The sequence below is a fragment of the Cervus elaphus genome, chromosome 14 (assembly GCF_910594005.1).
Source record: "Cervus elaphus chromosome 14, mCerEla1.1, whole genome shotgun sequence".
Taxonomy (NCBI): domain Eukaryota; kingdom Metazoa; phylum Chordata; class Mammalia; order Artiodactyla; family Cervidae; genus Cervus; species Cervus elaphus.
The window spans coordinates 33,198,995-33,215,519 of record NC_057828.1 but is presented as its reverse complement, the minus strand read 5'-3'; the positions used below and the strand labels follow the sequence as shown (position 1 = coordinate 33,215,519).

At 41.8% G+C, this 16,525-nt stretch overlaps 1 protein-coding gene across 1 annotated transcript in view; it reads right to left on the bottom strand.

Annotated features, from left to right (window-relative positions):
* The window catches only part of SMYD3 (SET and MYND domain containing 3), a 709,727-nt gene that overhangs the window by 188,305 nt on the left and 504,897 nt on the right, over nt 1-16,525 (bottom strand). The gene's annotated exons all lie outside the window — the stretch shown is intronic.

Here is a 16,525-nt window from a genome sequence, read left to right as displayed (position 1 = left end):
AATCCCTGGAGCCAAGAAAAGAGAGGCAGTAGATCTACAGGTCTTCTTCCCCTAAATTCATTTTACCAACACTAATGGGGCTTCCTGGGCTTCCCTCATAGCTCAGTTGGTAAAGAATCCGCCTGCAGTGCAGGAGACCTGGGTTTGATCCCTGCATCGGGAAGATCCCCTGGAGAAGGAAATGGCAACCCTCTCCAGTATTCTTACCCAGAGAATCCCATGGACAGAGAAGCCTGGCAGGCTGTAGTCCATAGGGTCACACAGAGTTGGACATGACTGAAGCAAATGAGCACGTAATGAATCGCAAAAAGAGTCAGACACGACTTAGCAACTAAACCACCACCACCACCAATAGGGATCCCCAGGTGGAACAGTGGTAAAGAGTCCACCTACCATTGCAAGAGACAAAAGAGACATGGGTTTGATCCCTGGGTCAGGGAGATTCCCTGGAGAGGGAAATGGCAATCCTCTTCAGTATTCCTGCCTGGAAAATCCCATGGACAGAGGGGTCTGGCGGGCTATAGTCCATGGGTTCGCAAAGAATTGGGCACGACTGAGCACAGATAGAATCTTTATAATGAGAATGTCTTTTTTTTTAATTGGAGGACAATTGCTTTATAATGTTCTGGTGGTCTCTGCCATATATCAATGTGAATCAGTTATATATTATACATATATATATATTTATATATATATATCCTCCCTCTTAAGGCCCCCTATCCTCCCCCACGTCATCACAGAGCACCAGGCTGAGCTTTCTGCACTTAAATGCAGTAGCTTCCCACTAGTTATCTATTTTACACATGATAATGTATACATGTCAATAAAGCAAAGATATCTACCTGTTTTCTTCAGGGACATAACTCTGTGCTTAAAATAGAGTCTAGAATATAGTAACATATTCAATGAAAACTTTTGAATGTGCAGATGAAAGGATGGATGAATGATATATTTAAGACAGCCAAGCACTGTTCTGGTTTGTCTTCACAGCCAGCCACTGAAGCAGGGACAGTGGTCATCCTCGTTTTGCAGATGAGGCACCCAAGCAGTGCAACTGTGGAGTCTCTCTCCTACACTATACCACACTACACAGCCTCCCATGTGGGTTAGTAGCTGTTCTCATCCACTTCACATAAGATATTTCCCAACACTTGACTAAAGAAAGTCAAGTGGGAGACTTTTTGGGTGGGAGAGAAAAAGAAATGCTTGAAAACCACTGACTTCGTGGTGAGATGCAAGTAACAAATCTCACTTCTTGCTCTGTGTTTTTACCACCACTTTTGGGACTTCAAGCAAGTGGCTGAATTTCTCACTGTTTCACATTCTCTCATCTCTCTTTATCACTTATCTTGCAAGGTTACTCTACACAAAATGATTAGAGAATCCTGGTGTTGTCAGAAATACAATTTTGCTAACATTGATTCCAGGACTGTGAGACAAGGGGAAGGACTAGGTGATCACAACAGTCTTTCTAAAGTTCAATGCCTGCGTGATTAGAAGACTTTGTGCGGGGCCATCCACATGGTTATTTTATTCCTGAATATCCTTTCTGACTGAACAAGCCATATGGTTTCGGTTCAGTTGCCAGGCAGCCTGGCCAAGCTCCTATCAACATGTCAAGTAGATGAGGTGGAGGGGAAGGAGAAACAGAACTCTGCGTGTTGGTTGTGCTGAACAGCAAAGAGAAAAGAGACATACAAAATCTTGGGCTAAGGTTTGACCTCAACAGCTGCAAAACCAATCATCTCAATGTTTCACTAGGTTTCTAGAAACATCCATGGGAGCAAAAAAAAAAATCACAGTAGCCCTTAATAGATAATAATGCCTCTCATGGGCTTACTTCTGGTATGATGTTTTAAATATGTGACAAAACCCGAAGAGCTACAGTTTCAGATCTTGCCAGAAACTGGGATTTTACTTTAAATGTACAAGAGTCACAGGGGGCTTAGTGGGTAAGACATGAAGTCCTTCTTTATAGATTCTTCTAAGACTAGAAACCACGGCATGCCTATGCAGGTCCTGCTGCTGGCATTTTCTTCAGGAAAATAAAAAGGTCCAAACCCCTGTTTTAAAAATCGGATGAGACTTCCAGTTTCCGGCTCAGCATGTAAGAAGCTTAGAGGTTGCCACTCCATCCTAACAGCAAGTAAAAAGCTGAACAAGTGAAAATTTAATGATTCTGCTGAAAACTCTCAGAGAAGTGAGGTCATAGGGCAGACAGCTGCCCCCAAACTGGAAAGATAGACACAGAGAACCACAACCTACAGGAAACAGAAAACGTCGAGCAGAAACCTCCATGAAAACCAGTGCTGGCACAGGAAAGCCTAAACTGTAATTGACAAACTGCTGGAAGTTCAGTGTGGATAAATCCGAGAGTGAAAAACTGGCGGGACTCAGGGGTATAGGACCTCATACCTTTGTGAGTTTTACCTCCCAGAGCTTGACCAGAGCCTCACAGTGAGTACTTGAGAAAAATCCTTTCATGTTTCCGGCAGAGGGAGGGGAAAAGGAACCATCTTGATAAACACCACAGAATTCTGTTCTTTACAAGGAACTATTGGGAAAACTATTTACCAGAACCTATCCTGCTGGGGTTTTATCAGAGAATAAATGACCTTGGGAAGGGAAATATCCTACTCTAAGCCATCTCGTCCCACTTGAGAGAGGGGATAAAACTGAAGAGCGCTGGCGAGGTCCACAGCCCAGGTCTCAAAAGGCTGAGACCTAATCACAGGGCTTTAGGGACTTTCCTGATGGTGCAGTGGATAAGAATCCACCTATCAGTGCAGTAGGCACAGGTTCGATCCTTGGTCTGGGAAGATCCCACATGCCTCAGAGCAATTAAGCCTGTGTGCCACAACTACTGAAGCCCGCATACAGAACTTGTGCTCTGCAACAAGAGGAGCCACCACAATGGGAAGGCTGTGCACCACAATGAAGACTCTGCAACCAAAAATAAATTATTTTAAAAGATCACTGGGCTACAGAACACTTCCCAGTCCCTCATACTTTATGAAAGCCCTATTTACAGCAGTTCCTTTTATCTACTACATCATGTCAACCTTTCAAGAAAAAATGACCAGGCATAATGAAAAGCCAAAAAAAAAAAAAGAAAAACCAAACAAACAAAAAAACAAACACACACTGCTTGAACAGACCGAATAGTATCAGAGCCAAAATCAGGTATGGTAGCAATTTTGGAATTATCAGACCAGGAATTTCAAAATACTGATTAATATGTTAAGGGCTTTAATGGGAAAAGTAGATAACATACAAGAATAGATGGATATTGTAAGCAGAGAGATGGAAACTCTAAGAAAGAATCAAAAAAGAATGCTAGGGATTAAAACCAATGTAACAGAAATGAAGAATGCCTTTGACCGACATAACTAAGAAAAAAATATTTCTGAACATGAGGATATGACAAAAGAACCTTCCAAAATGGAAAAGCAAAGGGGTGAAAATAGAATAGAATATCCACGAATTATGGGGCAACCATAAAAGGTGTAACATAATGAGATGGGAACACCAGGAGAAGAGAGAAAGACACAGAAACAATATTTGAAGCAATAATGACTGAGAAGTTCCCCCAAATTAAATGCCAAACACCAAACCACAGCTCCAGAAGCTCAAAGAGCCCAAGTGGGATAAGTGTCCAAAAAACCTACTCCTAAAGGTATCACATCTAAGCTTCAGAAATTGAAGATAAAGGAAAAAAAAAAAAATTGAAAGAATCAGAAGAGAAAAGAACCGTACCTATAGAGGAATAAGGAAAAGAACTCATTTGACTTCTCAGAAACCATGCAAGTAAGATAGTGAAGTGAAATACTTAAAATATTGAGAGGGGAAAAAAAAACACCAACCTAGAATTTTGTTCTCTGTGAAATTAGCCTTCAAAAGTGAAGGAGAAATAAAGGCTTTCTCAGACAAAGAAAAATTGAGGGAATGTGTTCCCAGTAGACCCATCTTACAAGAAACATTAGTTCTCACAGAAAAGGAAAATGATATAGGTTAGAAACTCAGATCTACATGGCAAAGGAAGAGCACTGAAGAAAGAATAGGTGAAGGTAAAATTAGAAAAAAAAACAATCTTTTATCTTTCTTATTTTTAATTGACTTAACAAAAGCTTGTTCAAAATAATAGCAACAATACATTCAATTTTATATATATATATATGCTTATATATAAGTGATATGAATGACAACAATTACACAAGGAACAGGAAGGAGAAAAAAAGATTATTTTGTTATTATAAGGTACACACACTACCCATGAAATGGTATAGAGTTATTTGAAAGTGGACTTGGATTGGTTGTAAATGTACATTGCAAACTCTAGGGCAACCACTAAAATGCAGCTTTGAAAGACATTTAACAGTTATGCTAAGAGGAGAGAAAATAGAAATCATATAAAATGCAGCTTTATTTATAACTGCCAAAACCTGAAAGCAACCAAGATATCTTTTGGTAGGTGAGTGAATAAACAAACTGTGGTACATCCAGAAAAGAAAATATTCAGTGCTAAAAAGAAATGAGCTATCAAGTCACGAAAGACACAGAGGGAAGTTAAATGTGTATTACTTGCTAAGTGATGAAGCCAGTTTGAAAAAGCAACATGATGATTTCAACTATGACATTTTGGAAAAGGCAAAACTATGGAGACAATAAAAAGATCAGTGTGGCCAGAGGCTAATGGGGAGGGAAGGATGAACAGGCAGAACAGAGTTCTGAGGGCAGTGAATCTATCCCGAGTGATACTATACTGGTGGATCCATGCTATTAAACATCTGTCCAAACCCACAGAACACTGAGAGTGAACCCTAAGGATGTGTCAGCGCAGGTTCACTGACTGTAACAAATGCACTACTGCGGAGCGGATATTAGTCGTGGGGGAGGTTGTGCTCGTGTGGGGACAATGGGCATACAAAAACCTACACTTTCTCTACAATTTTTCCATGAACCTAAAATTGCTATAAAAAACAAAGTTTATCAGGAGCACATTCACTAAATCTTGACAACCATTTTCCTCTTTCTTCCTTATCACAATTTTATTTTCCTGCATTATATAGCTGTTTTTAGCATGAAAAATAATATATACACATTAAACAAAATGTGAAAAACAAAGGAAAAAAGAAAAAAAAATCACTGAGAGTTTTCCAACTGGGAACTACAATTACAGGTTGTTTCCTTGTAACCTTTTTTCTAACCATAGTTTTTTGTTGTTGTTTTTTTTTTTTAATTCTGCTTAAACCTGACTGCTAAAGATCTAACCCTGGGGAAACAAACGTTTAGTTATTCTAGTGTCCCTATTTCCTCCTCACCCTTAAAACCTATCCTGCACCTGGGGTCTGGGGCTTGCTCCAGAAACCGTAACTGTGTGCATGAGGGGGTACCACCCTGAGTTGTAGGGAGAGAGGGGAGGATCTTATGCAGCCTCTCAAACACTGCTTCTCATTCAAGCTCTCCCTATCAACTCATCCTTCTCAGCACCTGGCTTCTTCAATCTCTGAGCCTTTCCAGAGTTCTGCAGGAAATCTGCCTGCTTCTCTTTGGCAGCCATTACGGCAGACACCTGGGTCTCACAAAACTCTGCCCTATGAATGTAGCCATCAGACCTCTGATGGCTGTCTTCACTGCGGGTAGACCGGTGTTGTAGGTGACTGTTGGTCTCATCAGTTCTATTTCTCATTCTCCTTGTCATTGTCAGGTGATGAATGATATTTGAGAGAATAAACAGGATGAAAGGTTTTTATCCCATCATAATTCTTATATAATATCCTAGTACTATGTTCTCTGTATCATTATAGCTCTTTATTTCACTGTTAGGAATACACCCATTTCAAATATGACTGAATGTTTCTGGAAGTCTTTTTCATGTGTTTGTTTATAAAATTAGGAACGAGTTGCAAGATCAATGAACTGGAAAGAGATTCAAAATTCTGAACACAGTTTTCATAGGTGGAACTTCCTCCATCAACTCCTAAGATAATGCCAGGCACGTAGCTGGTGATCAATACCTGTTGAGTGACTATGGAGAAGCTGTCTGGGGGAAGGTCAATAGCATACATAGTGGCATTTATGGAAACCTAAGCTTGTCCCTCGGAGAAGGCAATGGCACCCCACTCCAGTACTCTTGCCTGGAAAATCCCATGGACGGAGGAGCCTGGTAGGCTGCAGTCCATGGGGTCGAGAAGAGTCAGACATGACTGAGCGAATTCACTTTCACTTTTCACTTTTATGCATTGGAGAAGGAAGTGGCAACCCACTCCAGTGTTCCTGCCTGGAGAATCCCAGGGATGGGGTCGCACAGAGTCGGACATGACTGAAGTGACTTAGCAGAGCTTGTCCCTGAAAGAAAATCTGTTGTACTGTGAATAGTTTCAGTCTGAGAAGCAAGAAGGGTTGGCCTGTGACCACATCTGGTATCTATATGTACCTACTACGAAGGGTGTTGAAGCATCTGTAACACAGACGTAGTTCATCTGGTGGGCTCACCAATGACCTGCTTGCTGTGTGACACAGACTTCCTGGAGCCCTCAGACCAGGGCCAGGCATAATTCAAGAATTTCTTCTTAATTAAAGCAACAGAGATCAAAGACCTAAACAGAGTGGTAATGACAGAGCATTAAATGCAAAGTAAATGCATCATTCCTTGAATAATTCCATTTGTGACTAATTTAGCCACATAGCCATAGGAGAAATCATTTTGGTGGAATGGTTGGTGTAAGGCAACAGCCAGGAAGAATAGCATGTATTAATGTCTTCATATTTTCACTGCTTATGCCTCACTTTGAGGGAATGTTTCATTTTTAAGCATCTACCTTGTGGCTTAAGGGTGTTTCTTAACTCCCCCTAAACCTTGCATTCTGGACCAGTGGAGTGCAGTATGTATTCATACCTCTGGGAAACATCTGTGACAAAGTTAATGTTTCCTGAACTCAGTAAATGAAAACCCAGATTTCTCTAGCTTCCTAACAGTTTCTATGGAAAAGGTCACTTTTTCCTCAGTTTATTTCAACACTGCTACAATCTATGTACTGCTGTCAAAACAATCTTGGAACACAGGTCTGAGCACTTGAATCCTCTCTTCAGAAATGGCTTCTCTCTGCTTCCCAGCTCCTGGACTAAAAAACCTCTTGACGCTGCCTATGTCCCTCCTGTGTTGCAAGTTTGGGTCTTTTTGGGGTTTGTTTCTTTTGCTGGTCACTAACGGAGGCTTAGTTCCCAGGGCTGGTGGGAGATGTCTCCACAGACTGTTGAGGAAACATTCCCTCTCCCCATCCCTGACCACGAGGGAAGCTGATAATATTCTCCATCAGAAAACTAAGACTTCCAGACTTCAGGGACTGCTACTGTGTCCTGTAAAAGCAACCTCTAAAAACATACAATTTTGATGGTTTTCTCGATTTTTGATGGTTTTGATTATTTGATTGTTAATAATGTATTACCCTGGTAATACAATGGAAACGAACCTCTCTATCTTCCCCCAAATGTAAGTACTTGTGAACTCTCTTCGTTAAGTCCGAAGGGGAGGAAAGATGAAATAAGAATAGATCTGCAGAAGTTCTTATTTCAACTAAAACATTGAGGGCCTGGGATGAAGTAAAATTACCATGGGGTCACTGTGAAAATTATCTCAATAATTCATTAATGACTATTCAGCAGATAGGACATAGCAAAACATAGCAATAATGCAACAACTGCAACCATTTCTTCTAGCAGTAAAGATGATGACAGAGCTTATTTTAGTGCACACGCTTTCAAGGCCTCAGCCGAAACCTCTCTCTACTACGCTGAGGAAAAGCACAAGCAAAGCTCTCTTGTCTGAATCAGCCGGGCTTCTCAGCCAGGGTATGTGCCTGACCCTGTTTTCCCTGCTGACTTTGCCATCCTGTCATAAATCTGTCAGCGCGAGCCCAGAAACATACTCCGTTCATTTACTTAATAGCATGCAACTCTTCAAAGGGCAAAGGGTTTTGAGGAAATCCGAACTAACCGAGGAGGGAAAAAGGCCAGAAGTGTGGATTCCTCTGCTGGAGATAAATGGTACCTATCAAACGCACACACAAATCCCTGAATAAATACGGAGAGCATTCCTTTGTGTTGCTTCAGAATTGAGACTGCATTAAGAAAAGAGCAAGGTAACTTACTTTTCGTCACACCGCTAAGTCTTCGCTCTGTCAGAATGCTATTAGCATTAATGGGAGATTTTACTACCTTGCAAAGTGTGTGTAAAAACCAAGTGTCTCTAAAAAGTATTATTTTGTTGGCATTTATCATAAGGACTATTAAAACAACATATAAAAATGTCAATGTTTCATTTGAATACCTAGTTGCACCCAAACTGGCTATTGCACAATTTTAGTTTACACAATCTATAAAGAGAACACACACTCTAGTCTGATTAGACTACATTATTCTTCCTGAGGGAAAACCCGAAGCTACTATGTGGTGGGCTCTTGGCTTACATGATCCGTGATACTTAAAACAATGCTGTGGAGCAGCTTTCATTAACCCCACTTTTCAGAGGAGAAATCTCAAGCTTAGAAAGATTAAGGAACCTGTCCAAGGTGACATAGCTGGTAAGTGGTAAGTGACTGAAGGAGACTCGGCTGCAAAGCCTAGCTGAAGTGAGCAGTGTACCGTCCTTAGCGTGGTCTCCTGTGACCACTGAGCTCCCTGTCCTGGTGACAGCTGGTCTTAGAGGGCTTCTGGGTGCTACTGACTCATTTCAACTGAAACAAGTGAGCAGGGGCCAGTGATTCAAAGGTGTTCTTACCCCAGGCCATGTCCTCAAATATCTTAACAAGTCCTGATGTTATTATTGTTGAGTCACTAAGCTGTGTCCCACTCTTTTGCAACGCCATGGACTGCAGCCCGTCAGGCTTCTCTGTCCATGGAATTTTCCAGGCAAGAATACTGGAGTGGATTGCCATTTTCTTCTCCAAGAGATCTTCCCGACCCAGGGATCGAACCCGCATCTCCTGAATTAACAGGTAGATTCTTAACCACTGAGACACCTGGGAAGTCCCCTGATAACCAGGTTGCTTTCTTGTCCTCACCTCTAGCTCCTGAAAGCAGAGGACAAGGAAATCGGATTTCAAATCACAAGGATTATGCTGTGTTTCCACTCCACTACTAGGTCACAGGCACTTTAGCTGCTGGGTAAAGGGTTGGAGACGCGCTTCTCAAGCTGTAAGTGGAGTTCACATACCTGAAGCTCCACCATCAACTCCAGAGGGTTGGAGGGCAAGGACACAGTGCTCAGTGGCCATGGGGCAGTGAGAAGAGCGCAGAGTTTGGACTCTAATAATTAGGATCCAGCCCACCCAAATCTTGACAACTCTGCTTCCAGAAAGTCTCTTGAATGTATTCACTTCTTTCCATCTCTGCTGCCAGCCTCCTCGTTAACACCATCTTCTGTCTCCTCTGATTCTAACAGCCTTGTACTCAGCTTCTCCTCTTGACTTCTTGGATCCACTCAAAAGTATCAGAATCATCTTTTTTAAAAACATGAATTCGATCTGGTTATGCTCATATTTCATACCTTTTGATGGTTTCCTACTGCTTTGGCATGAGATGCAAACTCCTTCAAATGGCCTATGAGGCTCTGCTAGATCAGATCTGCCTGTTACCCAGTGCCCAGCTCCCCCTGCCCACTTCTCTTCTGCATGCTCACCCCCTCAGGGTAGCAGCCCACCCCAACCAAGAAATCTAGTTTGCTCTTTAGTTTTCTCTTCACTGCCTGATAATATTTTCCCTCACGCCCTTCCAGTTACCACAATTTGTAACAGTGCCTTTATTTCCCTGGTGCTTGTTATCAGCCCCTGTGGAGGAAGGTAGGAATCGTGCTATATCACAGCATGTGCTTGCTCTCAGTCTATGTATATGCTCCTTCAATCCTCACCAAAACCCTATGAAGTAAATACTGATACTATCCCCATTTTACAGACTAAGAAATCTGAGGCAAAGCGAGGTTAGGCACCTCCCCCAGGTCACACAGCTGTTGAGAAGCAGAGCCGAGCATAAGCCCAGGGCACCTGGCCCCAGAGTCTGTGCTCGGCGTTACCATAGCAGGGAAACCCCTGTACAAGCAGTGGGCCTGGCTCGTGATGGCGCTCCATGAATACTGGCTCAGTGAACAATGCAGTAAAATCATTTAAGTCTGAACAATCAGAGAAATTGAGGACCTTTACATGTTCCCTTACCCACTCCCAGTGCTATTATTTATGTTGGTATGCCCTGTCTCTCTCCACTAATTTATAAGCTCCTCTAGGGCAAGAATCATACTTTATCCATCTTTATGTCTCTCATGGTATCCAACATAATGGTAGGTGCTCAAAAAAGTTTGCCTAATGTGTGCCGGCAAATTAAAAGTTAGTAGAACCAGAATTGCAATAAACTAAAAGTCACCTACGTGTTCCTATAAAAAAAAATAAGTACAACAGTCACCATTCATCATTTTAATCACTTACGGAGTTGATTTGATCCTACAGGTATTCTTTGTCTTTCAAAATTAAAGAGCCATTTTATGGAGTGTGGCATTCTATTCCATGAGTGTGTAGGAATCATCTTTACTGGAAAAACGCTTAAGTGTCGGGGTGGGAAGGGAGAGCTGTTTCAAAAGTCTGAATCCCCCAGGGTAGGGCACGCCCAGCCTTCCAGAGCATGGCTAGTCTACCACAAGCCTTGTGGGGAGCTCAGCGTGGCCTTACCCTCCAAGAGTCTCATGTCTCACTAGCACTGCTCCCCACACCGCCCCTATGCTCCTGCGGCCCAGTCTCCTCTCCCATTTCCTCCTGTTAGCTCTGACTTCTGCTAAACCAAATGATGGTGATCCATGCTGAAAAGTTCTTTCTACCACATCCATTAAGAATTCTCTCCTGGGAAACACCTAGGAAAGGGCCTACAAATTCAGGGCAGTACAGCCTAGTATGAAGTACCCATCCCTCTCACAGTGGATATGTATCTTTAAAGTAATCTGGCTACTGTAAACCAGGCTTCCCTGGTGGCTCAGACGATACAGAATCCGCCTGCAATGCAGGAGACCTGGGTTCACTCCCTAGGTTGGGAAGATCCCCTGGAGAAGGGAATGGCTACCCATTCCAGTATTCTGGCATACAGAAGTCCATGGACAGAGGAGCCTGGCAGGCTACAGTCCATGGGGTTACAAAGAGTTGGACACGACAGAGCAACTTTCACTCACTGTAAGCCAAAACATGGAAGCAACCTAAATGTCCACTGATGGATGAACAGATAAAGAGGATGTGGTACATGTGCCCATTGGACTACTGCTCAGCCATTTAAAAAAAAAAAATAACAAAGAAATGCCATTTGCGGCAATGTAGATGCATAGAGTATCATACTAAGTGAAGTTAAGTCAGAAAAAGAAGGAAAAATACCATATGATATCACTTATATGTGGAATCTAAGTTATGGCACAACTGAACCTATCTGTAAAACAGACTAGATGCACAGACATTAGACTTATAGTCACCAAAGAGGAGATGTGGGGAGAGGGATGGACTAGGAATTTGGGGTAGATGCAAACTATTACATTTAGAATGGATAAACAACAAGGTCCTACTATACAGAAAGGGAACTATATTCAATCTCCTGAGATAAACCATAATGGAAAAGAATATTTTAAAAACAATGTATATTTGTGTAAAACTGAGTCATTCTGCTATCTAGCAGAGATTGGCACAACATTGTAAATCAAGTATACCTCAATTTAAAAAAAAAAAAGTATATGGCTATTGAAATAAACCAGACCTCCCTGTTATGAAATGTGGCTTTCTGCTCCTTGAGAGAATAGCAACAACAGTCTTTAGTGAAAAGAATAAACCCAGCTTCCTAGTGAAGGAAATCTAGACGACTAAAGGTCTGGCATTCAACCCTTCTCTGAAACTACCACCATACCACCAAACAGAAACATCTTAAGGGCAGAAACAGTCAAATCAAATGCCCAAGGAGGCCAGAAGCAACAGAGGTCTGTGAATCTGTTCTAGAGGAGGCAAAGGAGAGTAAAGTGGGGGGTGTACAGGGAGGTTCTGTCCTATCTAAAAGTATCTGTTAGGGGTGGAATTATGTCCTTGTCAAAAAAGACATGCTGGACCATGGACCAACCACCAGGACCTCAGAATGTGCTTCCTTTGTATGCATGTCACTGTGGGTGATTTAGTTAACATGAGATCACAAAGTCGAGGGGCCCCTAACCCAATACGAATGGTGCACCTCGCCAGAAGGATGTAAGAAGAGGGACGCGCGGAGAGCTCCACGTGCAGATAGAGGCAGGGGTTAGATAAATGCAGCTACTAGCCAAGAAGCACCAAGGATGGTCAGAGGAATGGGACAGCCTCACAATGTCCTCACAGAAGGTGTTACCTCTGCTGACACAGTGATTTCAGACTTCTATTCTTCAGAACTGTGAGAGAATAAACTTCTGTTGTTTTAAGCCATTCAGTTTGTGATACTTTGTTTTCGTATTTTGCTTTCCAGCCCTAGAAAACTAACAGTGTCCAAATTTAGATGTCTAAAAAAAACCTGTGTTGGCCAAACAACACATCTGTGGGCCTGATCCAGGGCCCGGCCGCCAGATTGCCTCTAATTCAGTTTTGACTATCCAGGGGGTAGTCATATTTTTGCTAAAAATCAAAAACACTGTTACAAGACTTTTTTGGGGGGCCAAAAAGAAAGTTCAATCTCCGGATGTTACACATCAGCATATGTTCTTCTAAAAAGCAGAATTACCTTTCAGGGGCTGGAGGTTGGAAGAAGCATGCATTCATATACTAACCCTGATGCTCACCAGCTGTGGGGTTGGGCTCTCTGCGCCTCAGTCTCTCCAACTATAAATGGAGATGATACTGTAACATGCCTCACCCATGAGTATACATGGCACCCTGGGCAGCCTTCAGAATCACACAGATGAAAGAGAACTCAGCAACCAAAGCAGTGTGGTTTCTATCTTGGGTTGAATCATTTGACTGCATTTTGCTGTGCATTATTTTCTGCTTACTTTACTGTGAACTTCTCTAGGACAAGACCTATGTCTTGGTCTTTTCATCTTCTTTGCATGTATGATAGGTGGTCAAACACATTGGGAAAAGAAGGCATGAATTTACTTCATCTCTTTGACCTCTGTGATTGTGTACTCCCTGAGGGCAAAATCTGAGTTCTGTTTCCTCCACAGTGCCAGGCATCAGCTGAAAGGTTACGCACAGATAAACGGAAGTCCTTCCATGGGAGGGAGGTCTGTGGTTGGGTGAGGAAGATCCCCTGGAGAAGGGCATGGCAACCCACTCCTTGCCTAGGAAATCCCAAGGACGGAAGAGCCTTGCGGACTACAGTCCATAGTGTCGCAAAGAATCATTCACTACCAAGCTGGAAAGAGAGCCAGAATTAAATGCTTCCTTCCAAGTTCAGTGTCTGGACCCGAGTTTGCCTATTTCCTTCCTGCTTATCACACACATATGACATGTAGAGCAAATCAGGGTGATACTTCCTAACTGAAGACTCTGGGAAAACCTATTAAATCCAAGGCAGAGAATATAGTTCCAAGAACATGACAAATGCAGCAGTCAGTAATTTTGCAATAACCAGCAAAAGGTGAGAAATGCACTTGCTCTCTGTGGCTGCTGGATGCTGACTGGAGCAATGCCTTACAGTCTGGAAGGCAGAATCCTAGTACAGACTGCGTTATGGGTGTTGTCCCACTGAACTGCTGCCATTATCTGATACGCCAGTTACCTGTTTTGTAAATAAAGTTTTATTGATAATCAGCCTTGCCCATTCATTTACATATTGTCTGTGGCTGCTTTTGTGTTCAAGGACAGAGCAGAATAGTTATAACAAAGACCAGAAAGCCTAAAATAGTTATTTACTGCCTGATTCTTTATAGAAAAATCAGCCAACCTCTAATCTGAACCATTCTATAGTGTTTATGCTACAATTTTAGCTCTAATAGGGTAGGAACCTTGTCTGACTCAGCTTCCATGTCTGACACCTGGAATACCTGGTTTATAGCAAGTACTTGATAAACCTTTGAATATAGAATGAACACACAGGCAAATAAATGGTGAGATTCTGTGATGGGTAGTAGCAACAGCATACCAAGTACTAGCAGGATGCCTGCGGGGCCAGGCCCATGTCCAGAGGCTCTGCCCCCTTTGAGAGGCCAAACCATGAGTATCCAGGGCTGCCACTGTATGTCCTTTGGTCAATAAGTACCTAGGAGCACTCTGGGAGCCCAGGCTGGACAAACAACCAGGACATAATCACTATAAGAAATCAAAATTGCTGGCCTGTCAGGACAGATTAAACCTAACTATGAAGAACCTTTCAAAATCCTTTTTCTATATATATACATTTACATTAGAAATGTTTCAAGGGAATAAACACTTGCAAAGCGGTTCAAATTTAAGGGGTCCCTTACACAGTTGAACCCAAAACAGCTGTCAGAAGCCAAACATTTATAAACACAAATGTTCAAAAAAAAAAAAAAAGACTTTCAGATCTGAAAGAAAAAGCTCAATCTAACCTGCCATAACAAAAGCAAAGAAAGAAACAGAAAAGCCAGACATTTCTAAGCAAGATCCTTTAGTGTTAATATTAAAAGCATGTGTAAGTTCTGGCTCCAATAAAACTGTTTATGGTTAGATTTAAAGTAAGGAAGGGTCCTTTAACTTGGAAAATGATCACATAGAACTTGTTGCATAAAGGAAGATTTTGATATTATTTTTCTCTTCCCATTTTTTTCCCTCTCAGAAGAACTCTTGCTTCTATGCACAAGTCTTGGAGGCAGGCTTGGGTAGAAGACTCTAGGTCCTGCCTCAAGGGATTTGGGGCACAATCATGCTCCCTGGGGCTCTAAGCACTGTGGTGTCTTCTTTACAGGAGGCCTGTAGAGCTTCGACTTTCTCCAAATCCATACATATTCTCCTTTAAAATGTTTTTGGTAATACTGAATTACCATCGTTGAAAGCAGTGGGGGGTTTTAATTATTGTTATGACAGGATCACATTTAGATTTAAATAAAAGTGGCATTTATTTTCCCAGTTTCTGATCAAATATGAAACAATCAAAATACCATTCTGAAGGCTGACCTGACATTACAATAAAAGTAGAGTAAGTTAAATACTGTACCAAAGAAATCTCAGTGTAACAAAGTTTTAAAAATTAACTGTCTCCAAAGCCCACTTGGGCTTTCCTGGAGGCTCAGATGGTAAAGAATCTGTGGGCAATGGAGGAGACCAGGGTTTGATCCCTGGATTGGGAAGATCCCCTGGTGGAGAAAATGGCAACTCACTCCAGTATTCCTACCTGGAAAATCCCATGGATGAAGGAGCCTGGTGGGCTACATTCCACGGGGTCACAAAGAGTCAGACACAACTGAGCAACTCTCACACACACACACACACACACACTTAAGCCCCCTTACTTCATATTTATTAATAATTCAGGTACTATGGGAAAATGTGCACAGTCTATATCAATTATTTTATAATATTAAGAAAACTTATTTATTCCATAGGATGAGCAAAAAAAAAAATCAAAGATTAAAAAAAAAAAATCACACTAGACTTGCTTTGAGGAGTGTTGTATTCCATTCAGAAGTAGGAATTCCCTTTTTGTAGTCACACCATGAGGGATGTGGTCAGGTGTTTCTTACAACAATTTCTAAAGTGCTGGTGCTCTGCATGATGGCACATGATGCCCCAACATGCCCCTGCTCCTCTGCTACCAGATGAGAACACTTGGCAATGAAGATCTATTAATAGTAGATACAACATCTCTCCCCTTTCTTATTTTGCCACAGCCTTCAGGACATTATTTTCAGTTGTAACTTTTCAAATTCTCACCCTTAAGGGATTCTGTGCCTAGATTAGAATTAATAGAAATGCATTCTTCAAAAGGTAATAGCAAAAGAAAATCAATGGCTAATTACAGCAGATTGAGAGCCCCCCATGGCTCAGACAGTAAAGAGTCTGCCTGCAATTCGGGAGACCTGGGTTTGATCTCTGTGTCGGGAAAATCCTCTGGAGAAGGAAATGGCAACCCACTCCAGTATTCTTGCCTGGAGAATCCCACCCATGGCCGTGGGATTGCAAAGAGTCGGACATGACTGAGCGACTTCACTTTCACTTTCATTATTTTTCTATAAGAATTGGGCATGTCAAAATGATGTTTCTTTGTCAAAGTCCTTCATAATATTGAAGTCATAAGATGAAATGGCAACCACCTTTTCATGAGATCAAAAGTTCGGCCTATGTGGGCCACCTGGACCCTTGACCAGACACTCGTAGATTTTCTTAATTGTTTGGCTTTTGTTTTTAAGATATATGTCCTGCTTTTCTCTTGATCATTTCAAACCTTCCATGTGAGAATGTTAATAAGAATCTATTAATAATATCTGTCAATCTCTTATTGATATGATGGATCCTTACTTGTTTTCATCTTTATTTTGGTTCTGAGTGATGTAATCTCATTAATCTCCCAGGGTATCCAATGACTAAGACAATAT